General features: G+C 38.8%; 2 protein-coding genes across 5 annotated transcripts in view; one reads left to right on the forward strand and one right to left on the reverse strand.

Annotated features, from left to right (window-relative positions):
• The window catches only part of gli1 (GLI family zinc finger 1), a 104,510-nt gene that overhangs the window by 52,810 nt on the left and 37,512 nt on the right, over positions 1-14,188 (reverse strand). Inside the window, exon 1 of one of the 2 annotated variants that reach the window (XM_082533024.1) lies at positions 1,480-1,836. The exons of the other annotated variant lie outside the window; for it this stretch is intronic. The gene's annotated coding sequence lies outside the window, so the exon portion shown is untranslated. Of the gene's footprint in view, positions 1-1,479; positions 1,837-14,188 lie in introns of those variants that run through there. 2 annotated transcript variants of the gene reach the window in all.
• LOC309706554 (uncharacterized protein) overlaps positions 3,258-14,188 on the forward strand; it is a 29,301-nt gene continuing 18,370 nt past the window's right edge. For 2 of the 3 annotated variants that reach the window (XR_014276758.1, XM_082533197.1), the window contains exons 1-3: positions 3,258-3,988; positions 7,980-8,185; positions 10,598-10,671. The gene's annotated coding sequence lies outside the window, so the exon portion shown is untranslated. Of the gene's footprint in view, positions 3,989-7,979; positions 8,186-10,597; positions 10,672-12,185; positions 12,649-14,188 lie in introns of those variants that run through there. The other variant, XM_082533198.1, reaches the window with a different exon arrangement.

Here is a 14,188-nt window from a genome sequence, read left to right on the forward strand (position 1 = left end):
AATTGTATTCAGCTTGAGAGAGACTTATCACTGCTCTGATATGGCTCTGATAATCCAGCTCAGTCCTCACCTGTGTCTGGCTCTAGGAGGACAGTCGCTTCCTGGATGGTGTATTTGTTTAAGAGCATTCCCATTAAGAAGCCTTTTGGTCTTAACACACGTGATAAAGACCAGGGAGGGTGAGGAAGCTCCCCTGCAGAGCTTTTCACATGTGACCAAAGGACAAGTGCACTTTCCCCCCTCAGTTTCTCCCCCAACTCAACCTTGAGTAGAGTGTGAATACTTGTAAAAAGCTAAATCTATGTTGCACTGAGTTTCACTGAAATGGAATTGAATAAAATATATCAACGTCGCTTGAGTGCGTGACACAAGAAAAACTGACTTCTGAGCTAAACGCTTCTATCACGCTCAGCAGGTATCCCACAATGCCTCCAGACCTGCCTATAAACCTTTAAATGTAAATTTATTTCATTGTAATTTATATCTATTTATAATTCTATAATTCTCTTCCCCTCACATGTTATTGGAGTGTATATATTGTGTGTGCATGTGAGCGCGTCTGTGCAAATACTGTTAAGGGAGGTTGTGAGTTTGTATGCCTAGCACTTCTCACTGTCACTTTGGAATAAATACGTGTTTGGCTCTCCCATTGAGTCCAGTGTTGACGCTCTTCAGTGCAGGGTCACTACATGAAGTCCAGCAGCCTAATCTTCTCACATTAGCAGCTACAGTGGCCTCTCGCAGAGATAATTAGATTAGAATCCATAATCTATCTCAGATTAACAACAGATTATGGTTATTCAATTCATATCCCCTTTTTTTCCCCAGAAGAAAGACAGAAGTGAAAGTCAGTTAATAAGAGATGTACAGGAGCTTTTTGTCCACTAAAGCCTCACACAGTGAGGTGTTGTTTTGTGGGTGCCCTGGCAGGACCTCACATTTGGAGCAGACACTGGCACCTCAAGTATTTCAGGTTACAAGAAACAGCTGTTCTCGGGTGGCCTTGCCGCCCTCCTCAGTGCCGGATGAGTGTATACCGTGCAGGCGGTCAGACCTCTCATGGAAGAACTTCTCCAGGAGATGAACGCACAACTTTAAAATGTCACGTCCAAACTCTGAGCCACTCCGTGCATCTCCACAAATGGGCAGAAAAAGGCAGAAGAAACAATTTGCAAGTGAAGATGGACCAATGCTGAACTCGGTTTTGGTTGATAAACAGAGAAATTAAACAGGTCCAATACTGAAATTTGGAGTGGCAAACTGTAAACTTTAAAAGTATAGAACCTGAATTAGGTAAAAGTCACGCAGCATCTGCTAAATGACCATTAGTGACACAACTGAAATTTATTTTCTCACTTTAAGAAAAGTTTCAAGTACTTAAACTCAACTTTCGGAGGATGAAGAATCTTCAGCCCGGTAACAATTACCAGTAATCGGCTGTGATTTGAGGAGCGAGCATAAATGAGCGGCACTGCTTACCTCAGGTTAATGCAGGGACATTCAGCATGAAACTTTCTGACTCGGTTCCCAGAGTCCTTGGAAGAGCGCTGAGGATCCAAGGACCGTGAAAGTAAGTCTGAGTTTCCAGTAAAGCCTCGCGTCTCTCCTTTTTTCTCTCTACTTTCTGCCAAGCGCGCTCGGATGGAGATAAGTGAATTGTTCACAGAAACCGACACATTGTTCTCCTTCAGGAGCGCTTTTCCATAGTTTGGTTCTTCAGAGCCGCTTTACGTAAACGGTGACAAAATTAAACCCCATGTTCGACTATGGAGTCCCGCAAAGCACCCTGGAGTCGGCTGCACAGCCAATGCGGGAATGTGCACCCCCTTCCCCCTCGCTCCCTCCCTCCCTTTCTCCCTCCCTTTCTCCACAGTCTGTGGACCACCCCGAAACAGGAAGTTCACTTTTTGTTTTTCTTAAAAAAAAAGGACCATGCTGCTTCAGCCTTCCCTTCAAAGTTAACATGCGCACCAGAATACCCAACGAAACCGAGAGATGGTCCATTTCTCACCCCATTCCTTCTGAAAAAGGCAGATTCGTTTACAGCAATAAAGGTGGTTATGTAAAGACATTACAGCATGCGCATGTTTATTAAATACATGTATGGACATGGCTGTGTCTATATAAAGCGCGCTCCTATCTAGTAATTGGGATAATCTTTCTATAAATGTTTGTGTTTACTTTACTGGTGTATAGGGTTGCCAACTCCCTGAAAAATAAATAAGGGACACCTCGTGGCCAGGGCCGGGCGACCCAGTTGTCTTCACCCTTCCCAGTGTGGTGAATTTTCTAGCTCTTTTTTTGTGTGTGAAATTATTTTTTTAACCATTTGACTTGAATTTGATTTAAGTAGATGTGTATTCTTTGTGATATGAACACATGTGAAACAAATGATCATTTAGCCATTTATTTTTTAGCTCAAAATGACAACATTAACACAATAAAACAGGTCTCCTTCTTAAACAGAAGCCTGTCATGCTTAACTTTTGAGAATATAAGTAAATCTTTCTTTAAAAGAACTCTGTCCTGCTTAACTTAAAATAATAGAAAACAATAGAAAGAAAAACATTCTTGTAACAGTGCACATTTAGTGCATTTAGTACAATTGGCTTAATGCTAATCAGCTGCTCCTGTTTGTAAACCCGCTTGTTCCCATGATTACGCATCTTAACTCATCATCATTATTCATCTATGTATTACTTTTATGTATTAGTCATCTATTTGTTGTAATCATCTATCCTTGCAGTTGTTTATTACACAAAATAAATTATATTATCACACTTCTGGCCACATAGCGCTGATATTCACTGCACATGCCCATATTAACTTTTTCCAGCCAGGTGTTTTCCTTTTCCCATTCTTCCCTTTCTCTGAACAAACATTGCTGCTCTAATGCTGGGCGGTTTTAGGCCCATTTTGAGCCGATTTTTGAGTGATCGGACCGATTTTGGCCTTCATCGTGCATCGTGTAGTATACGTGGGGTAAAGAGAAGTGATTAACAACTCGAGCAGCTCCCGATCATCAATCGCTCGTGAGGGTCTCACCACAGCCGCTCACACTGCTCGCGCGCAAACACGTAAACGTTGGTGTAAAAGATGGAGCAGCACGGCTGTGCAGCGTGTGATCTGGACACAAGCGATGGAGGCACACAGCCATGAAAATAGTTGGATTTACATCGCTGCTCAGTCACAGCTGCCCGATCAATGTTTTTCATTAGCAATTTAGCAAAGTTGATGGTGGTGGTGTGTGTGTGTGTGTGTGAGTGAAAGACAGAGAGAGAGAGCGCGACAGATTTTCTGTTATAACCTTCATTTTATGGAGGCACAGTGTGAGCACTCAGGTCGCATCAGAGCATCGGGCGGTATAGTGTGAGACCCTGCATCGTGACCTACCAACTTCTAACCCCTGCGAGTCAATCGTGCAGTTTGAGCAGGAGCTGAATAACGTGACTGAAAAAATCGCACAGTGTTTGCCCAGCTTTAGGTGTACTGTCGTCCGAGACTTGCACCGCAGTGTCGGCGTTTGTTTCCCTGTTGGCCATGCTTCTTGTTGTGGTCATCTGTTGTCTTCCGGTATTTTCTCCGTAAGCGACCTTTCCTTGACCAATGAGATGAGCGGTAATCTGAATTGTCATACTCGTAAGTGTGCTGTCAGCTCATTGGTCACAAAGCAGGAGAGGGGCTGGGAATTATGCTTTCAAACAAAGCGTTAATTCCATTAAAAGTTATAGACTACTTTTGATTCTCACTGTATTACGGGACAAAGTGCGTCCCTTATTAGCTCAATACGGGACGTGTACTTTTGTTTTGAAATACGGGACGATTCCGTTTTTTAAGGGACGGTTGGCAACCCTACTGGTGTAACTTCGTAGCAGCTTCTCGGACAGCGTGTGTGGCTGGCTTCGTGTGGGGATGCTGCAGATTGCTGCGCCTTGCCAGTAAAGGCCAAAACCTGGACTGGAGTCCAGTCTGCTGGGAGCAGGAACAGGTCCACGTTCTTTCATTACTGTTCTCTAAGAAAATCTGGAGGACATTAGAAACACAAATAAGCCAAGATTATTATGTCGGGGATATGCAAAAAGAGTCACACATGCGTTATAATACGGAGTTTTTTTGCGCATTTTCTTTTTTATCCATGCAAGTTATGCGCACAAAAATTGGCACAACTTTGGCAGGTCCTGGATTCATTTAGTGTCAGCTGGTTCCTGGTCAGAGGTACAATAACATTACTCATCTCTGATCGGCTCTTTTTACTTAGTCATTCTCGCCACAAACACACACACACACATACACACACAGTTCTGTGATCTCATTCAGCAGCAGCAGTAGCATTTTGGTAACATACATATGCAGGCAGATGTTGGGATATTTTCTCTGAAAATATTGCTACTTTGCTTATTTACACATTGTGTTGTCTCTTCTTGTTGTTTTCAGTCTGGATTAATGGATGAGATGAACATGATTCCTAAATGTCTCCTCCAAAAGAGATGAGGGATTAGTGTATTCATGACATAAAAGGTTATAAAAAAGAAAACCTATGATGCAAAAAAAGATTTAAAAAGTCCAGGAGCTGATCGGTTAATTTCTTACCAGGTGACCAGGTGAGACATGCACATGTATGTAGGTTAATTTCCCAAGCAAAAGGCAGAGAAGTATCCCTGTATGAAAAATAATAACTATTTATGAGCTTCACTGCATTAGGATGCTTGCATATGTTGAATTTTTGTATTTTCCTGTCAGTAAATGAAACAATTTCCACCATGAGCTCATATACAAAAAATAATCATAATGTGCAAAATTTAGTGTGCCCCTCATCGATGTTCAACTGAAACCCCACCAATTCTTCTGGTGATCTAATTCCTTTATTTATTTTAACTTTATGTGTCTCAGCCTTTATTACACAGAGTAATTTAAAAGGCTAAACAGGAAAGTAATGAGAGAGTCAACAGAATGACATGCAGGAAATGTTCTGGGGGTAAACTCAAACCCTGCAATAGTCCCTGACATACGGGGGTCACCTATTCAACCAGGTGAGCTCTAACAGCACCTGACAATATGATGTTTTTGTTAAAGTATTTTCAGGTAGAAGAATTTTAGCAAAACAGGTCCTCCTTCACCCCACCTTGTGACGATGTCTTGTACAGACATGCCAAGTCTCCAATGATTTTAATCTATAATGAGCTTATCGGTGGATAGAAAAAGTTTTGTTTAAGGAAACAGTTTGACATGCAGAAAACCTGGAATCAGTTAGTATTATTTCAGCTGTGAGCACGAACTGCTTTCACAGTTTCTGTGCGTATAAACGACACTGGCATGTTTCTGTCTGCACACTGTACAAAATGAGAACTTTGATGTTGAGCCAGAAGACGGTGTGCATGGTTAGCATTTTGTCCCCAAACTACAGCATGTTGTCCTGCCACACTCAGTCCATGTATTCATTCATAAAGTTTTGTCATACAGATTGCATTAACAGCATTTATGTGATAAATCAATTATGATATATCTAAGTAATATTTAATAAAGCCAATATTTACCATTTTCCTGTAAGACAGGAAAGCACAAGGATGATTGAGGTCTGCATGGAGCTGAAAGGGAGAGTTTGGTGATAAATATCTGTGATATCATCGTGTCGTTGTATGCAGAAATGCCCCCACTTTAAAAACCAATCAAAAGAACAAAGCTGTAAATTTTAAAGTAAAAATTGTTGTTACTTCCCTGAAAGTGGTGAAATTCCAGCACCTTCAGTCACGTAATTATCAGGTTAAAAGTTTCATTGAATATTTCTGGACATTACATGCTTACAGTGAAGTAGAAAGTCTGGCTTTACTTTCATGCTTGTTGGTAGACCTCAAGATGCTGTTTTAATAATCTGGCTATCAGAAAAGGTCAGTAATGGTCAGTCACTGAGAAACCTTTACGCTGTGTGTTGTCATATCAAAGTCCAAATGATCCACGGACACTTGTACTGGACTCTTACTCTGCTAGAGCATCTCTATGATTAATGCCACTTCAAAGAGTGCTTACTCCCTGAATCATAAAGTATCTGTAGCTGAGTAACATGACATTTAAGGTCGTCCTAAGGTTGGATAAAAGCTTGTGTTTCTTGCGGTTTGTATTGTTAACGGTCATACATTATACATTATGTCAATGCTTCTCTGTGTTTGAGTTCCTAAAACCTTAACCACCAACACATGGAAGCTAAGAAACATACATGGTTACAGCATTCGACTAGACTAGTTTCACAGGATAACCCACATCGGCCTTCATATTAATAACTTGTCTTTTGTACGTGGTGAAAAAAAAATGATTAAACTGAAAAACGGGACTAAAAGCTAGAGAGTATCTTTAATAGCTAAAACCACTTGGATCATAGTCCAGACCAACAATTTGCACAGTGTTCCAACTTACATACATTTTGCAGCTGATGATGTAAGAGACACAATTTACAATACACTGGTAGAAAATAATCTAGAAGTAGTAATTATAAGAGAAAATTTTAAGTTAAAATGTTTATTCAACTGATTATACATTACCTTTCAGGCTGGTGGATCACTGTTGAGCATATCACTGATAGCAGCTCTTTCTGCCTGTCTGAGGAAATAACTGCATTTTTATTGTGAGGAAACAATGAAAGCTGAGTCAAAGTCTGAACAGTTGGTGACCCGTACCAGCCCGGCATCCTTTGACAGCATACGGCCAGCGGTTAAATCAGATTTTGTCAATGAGAGTTGTCGGCTTAAGTCCTAACATATCTGCTGCTGTAGCAGCCAAGCAGGGAACGCTTGGCTGTAAATTAGCTCACAGATGCTGGAGCCATATGCTTAATCTGATTGTAGGGAGAATCCAACACTGCCTTCACTTGAGATTATCAATGGATGGGATTAAAAGTGAAGAAGTAAATCTTGTCTTACTGAATCACTCACTGTGAGTCACTGAAAAACAAGACAAATCACAGACGCACTTTAGAAAAGTATTTTTGAGATGTCTTAATAACGTGTTTGTGTATCTGCATTGTGTTAATCTGACAAACAAGTCAAAATAAGTGAATAGTACTACATAGATAACCTAATACAAAGCTATTCTCTGACAGCTGGATGAACCCTGAAAATATACATTAGTATGACACTGGTAGACTTTGCAACCTTAAGGACATAGTCTGTTGACCCTTTAACCTTTTGCATGTAACATTATGGAAATGGGTGTAATATAGCATGATACAATGTCTTCAGAGAGGCAGTCTAGCTGAGATTTGTAATAGAACCGACCCCAACAAGTTCCCAAATTTGGCTGAAAAAGAAATGTGTATGGGACAGGGATTAAAATTACAGATGCCTGCCTTCAAAGCTCATATAGAGCTTACATCAACAGATGGATTAGAAACAATGTTGGTACTGTGGTGTAGGTACAGAAGAAGCTTTCAGCTATGGCATTTCAGTTCAGGTGACTACTGAGAGCTGTAAATACGATGCTGCTTCACTGATCAGGTTGTTTTCTTGAAACCTGACGTTAGTCTGTTAAAGTCTTTCACTGTCCTTAATCAATAGATACAGTTTGGTGGATCATAATTACATGCGTGACTGAGATATTTAGGTTTACTTGATCATCTATTATTGTGTAATATATTTATATCTACATATATCTATACCTATCTATATATCTTTATATATATGAATGAGAATATGCACATAGCATGAAGCATGAAGTGCAAACACTACTAAATTAATTACATCATAAAGTACATCTTTATTGTAATGTGTGTTGAAGGTTAAAGAAAGTGCTGTATGTGTGCAGAGTTAAGGAGCATCTTGAATGAAGCCGTTTAAGTATTTAAGCTCACTGGAGGAAACAGAGAAGCATGCATGTTAGCCAAGTGAGAGGGAGAGAAAGCATCTGTCACTAAGACCCAAGGCAGCTGGACGCCATTACCCCGTGCTGCAAAATCCACCAAATCTTTTACAGGATTTCGTTTTCCATTGCAGATGGTCCTTTGCACATGTTTTATTCCCATTGGCCCGGGGTCCCGGGCTGACAGTACTGCAGCTATGCAGGTAGTGCATATAAGGGTGCACTGTGTCTGCACCAGGCCCTTGCACACTGGAGAGGGGGAAACTGGAGAAGAAGGACTGCAGGGGATAAGCAACATGAGAGGAGGAACAGTATGCCTTCAGTCACTGCAGTGGAAGAGGTAAGTGCTGCACAGAGGTCTTGCAGTGTTTATCAAGAGATCTAATGGCTGGTGAATTTAGTGTAGTGGTTTTTACAATGCATATTAACAACAGGGACCACGTTTGCCGTCAAATCTGCAGCATTTATTACTGCATAGATTAAATAGCAACAGTAGTTCCACTGGAGTGCAGAAAAATGCCATTGTTCTCTGTTTTACAACATTTCTTTAATGCATTTGTTCAGCTGATTTGTCAATTCCAAATATATATATATGATCAGTTTTTATTAAACAGAGACCAATCAATTAGTCAGTTTATCCGAAACATCAGTGCAAATATTTTACATGCATGAATACTAATAAAACCATGTTTAAATGGGCTTATTTAAGTACAGTGAATACAGTTAGAGTTTTGCATTGATTAAATATCATCTTGTTGTCTAGAAAGGGATGAATCTTAAACCAAGTGTTTTGACATGCATAGATTATTATTATTATTGTTAGACTAGTATACCTGTTAAACCCCTCTGTAGCTCCTTCTAGACAATTCATCACAAATGATCACAGAAATGTATGAAGTCAACATGGGAAATAAATATATAAATATATAAATCAAATAAAATTATGAATTGATTAAAAGTATAATAGACTGTAAACAAGTATAAACTATGTAGAAGTCAGCATCATCAGGAGTCTGTTGTAAATATGCAAACACAAAGAAGACCATGCCAGGTGGGTAGAAGAGAAAAGAAAGACTAAACACATGCTTGCACATGAACACGAGCTTTTAGCCAACAAGGCTCAGGTTAGACACGTTGGCTGACAAACATCCTCAGTCAGCCAGTTACTCCCAGAGTAAGGCTGGGATCACCTCTGGGACAGTGGGAGGACAAGTTTATGTTACAGTCCAGCTTGTGCACGGTGCGAGCTGGAGATCGGCATCAGAGTTTGGAATCAGATTTTTATTTCAGGTATAAATGATCTAAAGTTAATAATCAGGAAACGCCTCCCCAGGTATGGTTTTACAAAGAAGCCAATGCAACAGCCAAAGTCTCTTTGACTGCAGCTGCAAGGCCAGTGTGTGTGTGTGTGTGTGTGTGTGTGTGTGTGTGTGTGTTTGTCATAAAAGATACAGCAGAGTATTCGAGATGTATTAGTTATTTAAACTAAAAGATAAATTTGTTTTCTGCAATTTAGCCAAATCTTCCCAATTTGTATCACCTATATTATTTAGGTTTTGTTGTTTTTTGTTAGAATTGCATAAAAAAATAATATGCTGAAGATTTCTGTTTTAATTTTGGTTTGGTTTTCTTTTATCTGAGGTCTACAGTGTTTTGCTACTGCCTATATCTCTATCTACCTAATCTATCTAACAGTAGATTTTAATATACAACAAAGGGAACTCTGCTTACAGAGTAATGAATACATAATATAGCAGATCAAGTAAGAACATGAAGTCATGGAGGCGTGGATGATAAACATTTTACAGCACTGGCTGATAGTCATTAGCTAACTAGTCATTAGACACTAACGCAAAGTACCTGTTTAAATGCATTTTCAATAAACTGAAAAACAATTTAAACAAATTCAATGAAGACATTTTATTATTTGCGTTATTTGAATTATTTGTGGTATTTTTGTGTTTAATTACTAAAACTTCAAAAGTTTAATAACTTTATTTTTACTTTACTCTGATTTTGATAAAGGTTGCAAATGAAAAACTGATATTAAATAGATAAAACAAGGACAGCACATCAGTATATGAATATGCAGTTTATATATATTATAATAAACAGTTCTTTTCTTTCTTGCTATGTGAAGTATATTTCTTCATATAAATGTTGTTACTAAATAATATGAATCTAAATAACAGTAAATGAAAACAATTTAAATTTAAATTATTTCACTGTTCAAATGTAGATTAATTAAATGAAACTAAATCATTTTGTAAACAGTGATAATGATGAAGTGTGAAATGTTTTCATTTTTTCCCTTTATGAGACATTTCACTTTGAAAACGAAGACTTTTTCTCTTATTTGACTGACGGTCACCAGAGGGCAGCATTATAAAAGATGAAAACAGGGCAAACCAAAACACCGGGAAACACCAAGAATGTCCTATACACACCATTTACACTTGCAAATCTATAAAAATATGGAGGGTGATATCATTTAGTAGGATAAGGTATAACTTGTGTACATATGCTCCCTATATTCCTAATATTTTTAATTTGTGCATAAAACACACTGTATGCTTTTATCACTTATCTTAAGTGACCCAATGGATGATTACATTCCCCCCTTACCTCAATGAATGAGATGACAAAGAGAACTTCAGATATGCTGCTTAACCCACAATTTTGTGAAATTACTAAAAATATTTACAGCCGTTGTGTCGCATGTTCAGTCAAATGTTGAACTGTTATGTTTCAGTGTTGCAGATCTACAAGTTCCACCAGTTATGAATCAGGAGAGGAAATCTGATGACACTTTATGTTGTGGGATGGGTATGTATGGATTCAAATGTCACATAAAAAACTTCCATCTATTGATTTTTTTTCTGCAAATCCAGTTCAGTCCCACACAGACCCATGCAGAAAAAACCCAGCCAGATACTAGTTTGGAGTTCAGGACTTTCTTGCTGTGAGGTAACAGTACTAACCACCACACCACTGTGCTGCTCCACATAAAGATTTGTAATGAACTTTTCATTTTTCCAAGGTCTATCAACTAAATCAGCCTGTGACAGACTTCTCTACCCCGTCTTTCACCATATGAGAGCTGTTATAAGCTCCAACGCCCCTGATTTGGATAGGTAGAAGAAAATGGGTGGATGGATATGAGCATGGGTAGATGCTTGGATGTAGCAGCTAAGTGAAAGGATAATATCCACATTTAGCATGAGTAGCTGCATCTGTGTTTTCAATGTAATCAGTTAAAGAAGATCAAAGAAAGGAGCCTGCTTTGCTCTTGTATTACATTTTGTGTCTTTCAGTTTAAAACGTACTGACCTAATTTACCCAAGTAAATGGCTTTGTTTTTAATATTTCACCAACAAACTGCGCCATTTACTTATTTACTTATCTTTAAGCTGTGACGATACACACCTGAGAAGCTTGTGTACAAGAACTTGATTGGATGGATTCTGTTTAGTTGTATCTGACAGAATTAGGTCTCCACAGGAAACTGAGTGTGGTAAGACCTGAGTGTGGGTTAAGGTGAAACAGTGAGGACTGTGACATTAATTCCCTGAGCTGTGCTGATGCAAGTTCCTGCTGGATCACAGACTACTTAAATACAGCAGCCCCTGTCCTCATTGAAACACTTTCTCACAACCCACCTGCTTTACAGAATCGTAGAAGATTCTTAATCTGAAGATGTATTTGAAAAGTTTCATTCAGAATCTGAAAAAGGTGGGATTTTTTTTCTCCACAATTACGTTTTCCCACATATTTTTCATTCGTTGTGTTTAGAATAAAACAGTGATGAGTTTGGCTCCCTCTGATGGCTGTATCAAAAACTCATTGTGGAAGACCACCACACACAGCTCAAGCTCCGGCTGAAAATGACACAAAGTCAATCATTTCTCCGACTTTGCTGTTTTCCCAGTTTCTCAAGTTGAGTTTTTATACAGTTGTCTCTGCCCATGAAAAATGTTCTTAATAAAGTAAGAGCATTTATGTATTTTCCAACAGCAACACTCTTTGGGGGATCCTGTGGTCACAGTTTGACCTCTTACTGATGTTCTTTTCTTGTTATTATAAACTAAACAGTAGTGGTTGTACATGGAATAAACACTAGGATACTTAAAACATGATCAATCAGTATGTTTACACTAACAATGGATCATGAAAACAATGGATCAGGAACACTGTAGGGGTAGTGTCTCGAGACACCCACAGTGAATAATCATTCAACTCTACAGTTCTCCTCAGGTCTGTAGAAATTAATGGTGCCTTTCTCACAGTGTTTTTGCTTTCTGTCACACAACATTTACTTTCATTCACTTGTACAGCTCTCATTTCAGCCATGGTAGGCAGATTTCCTCAAAAACTAAGTACCATAAACCTAATTATGACTAAATAGCCAAATCTGGAGCGAGACAGGATGACCTGGACTCCTGGAGCCTGGAGGACATCACTGCTGTGAATGGTTATTACATTATCTGAGTTAATAGTCAACCAGTCATCCAAGTGAGACAGGACAGGACTAGGCAGAGGTGTGCTCATAAAGTACACATTATATATATATATGTATATATAAAAGACTTTTACACTTCCCACTGGCCACATACTGTATATATACTGAAATTGTAAACATTTTCTTTACTCTTTCACAATTTTCATTGCCGTTTTCCTAATCAGAACTTTTGTCTGCATTTACTTCACTGTTTCCTTTAGGTGGTCATGTGCATCAGCCTAGTCCACAGCTGATCCATTTAGCTGCAGCAGAGCTGTTCCAATCTAGAATCAGCAAAGTGAAATGTAAAGTGAAAGCTTGACTTACACTTTAAAGACACACTGAGATATGACTCTAAACGAATGCTAAAGCTGATCATTGCCTTGATTCACTTTAAAATGAGCTGTTGTCATCATTTCAACTAAAGGTGATGCATCAATATTAGTGTATCAGTGTTTTAATTGCTGTTTTCCGCTGTCCCCAGAGGCCAAACTAGGAGTTGCAGGTTAAATGATCCGTTTGTAGTGGAATCAAAAGTTTAAAACAGGGGTCTCAAACGCGCGGCCCGAGGGCCACTTGCGGCCCACATCACCCCTACTTGTGGCCCGTATATTTACGTGTCAAAAACTAATGTGTACACTTATATCTGCATTTTTATTTTGTTTAATACAAAGAAAATTATAGCAGAAGTGCTGCCACGTGTTCGGCCAGAAAGAGAGTACCAGTTTGTTTAATTTGCAGTTCAATGAAAGGCTTCAGTTAGTTAAGAGTGAGAAAAAAAATTGCTTTCACATTTGCAGTTTTGTCTTGTTATACAATATTTGAAATGTGAAAAAACAAACAAAACACTACATTTCTGGAAATATTTGTGGGTGTTTTCTTGTTTGTTTGTTTGTTGTTGTTGTTGTTGTTTGTACTACTTGAACACTAAAGTGGCCCACAGCTCATTTTAGTTAAAGACCCCTGGTTTAAAAAATGAAATGCACCAACAATTTGTAGAGGTTCCACAGCAATTCAGGAGACTGGGCATGTTAGTAGGACTTGATACACTGCAGTATAATTTGGTAAAGTTATCTGTATATTTGGTAGATGTTTGAAATTTGGGATTAATCTAATTATCATTATATTCATGGTGTGTTTTGCTGTCAAGTCACATAAAGCAGGTATTTCAGTCTATTCTGGAGAAGGCACATTATGGTCCAGGTTTTATGTTCAAACATATTATTGTTCTCTTGTCACCTCTTTTTGTCAAAAATCTTAAAAGAAAAGATTAGTGGCAGAAATATTGTTTATTCTTGTGCCAATGAGTTGTCAGCAACTGAATGTACCTGCCGAGAAAGAGATGTTCCATTTGGTGAGGAGCCAAAATAAATGTTTGTTCATTGATCCAATGTAAGCCAGAAGGCCACATTAGTTTCACTAGCTATTAACACTGTCACCTAACTTTGTAGAATGTGCAAAAAATGGTTGCTGACCGAATTTATTCTCTGAGAAGGATCGGCTTTTCCGTTACATTCATTTCCAGGAGGTCGAGCTTCTGTTCTAAACCAAAGTCTTATAGTTCCGGTGTTGAATGCCCAAAGGTAGACCGGCAGCACTTACACAAACCATGAGGAACAGCTGACAAGTTTCATATTTTGGCTTTGGTCAAAGACATTTGGTCTTCACCAGAGCACTGTTGTTGACCTGTATTTAGTTACTCCCAAAGGGGCTGCTGGGTGTTACCAACTGGCTTGCTCATTAGGGCTTATTCCAGGTACACTTACCTGAGATCTGCTGTGCCCACATTCAAATGACTCAGACACACGATAGAGAAAATATTGGCATAAGATTGGGAAGAACTGA

The sequence above is a fragment of the Aulonocara stuartgranti genome (genome assembly GCF_965226115.1).
Source record: "Aulonocara stuartgranti genome assembly, chromosome: 5".
Taxonomy (NCBI): Eukaryota; Metazoa; Chordata; class Actinopteri; order Cichliformes; family Cichlidae; genus Aulonocara; species Aulonocara stuartgranti.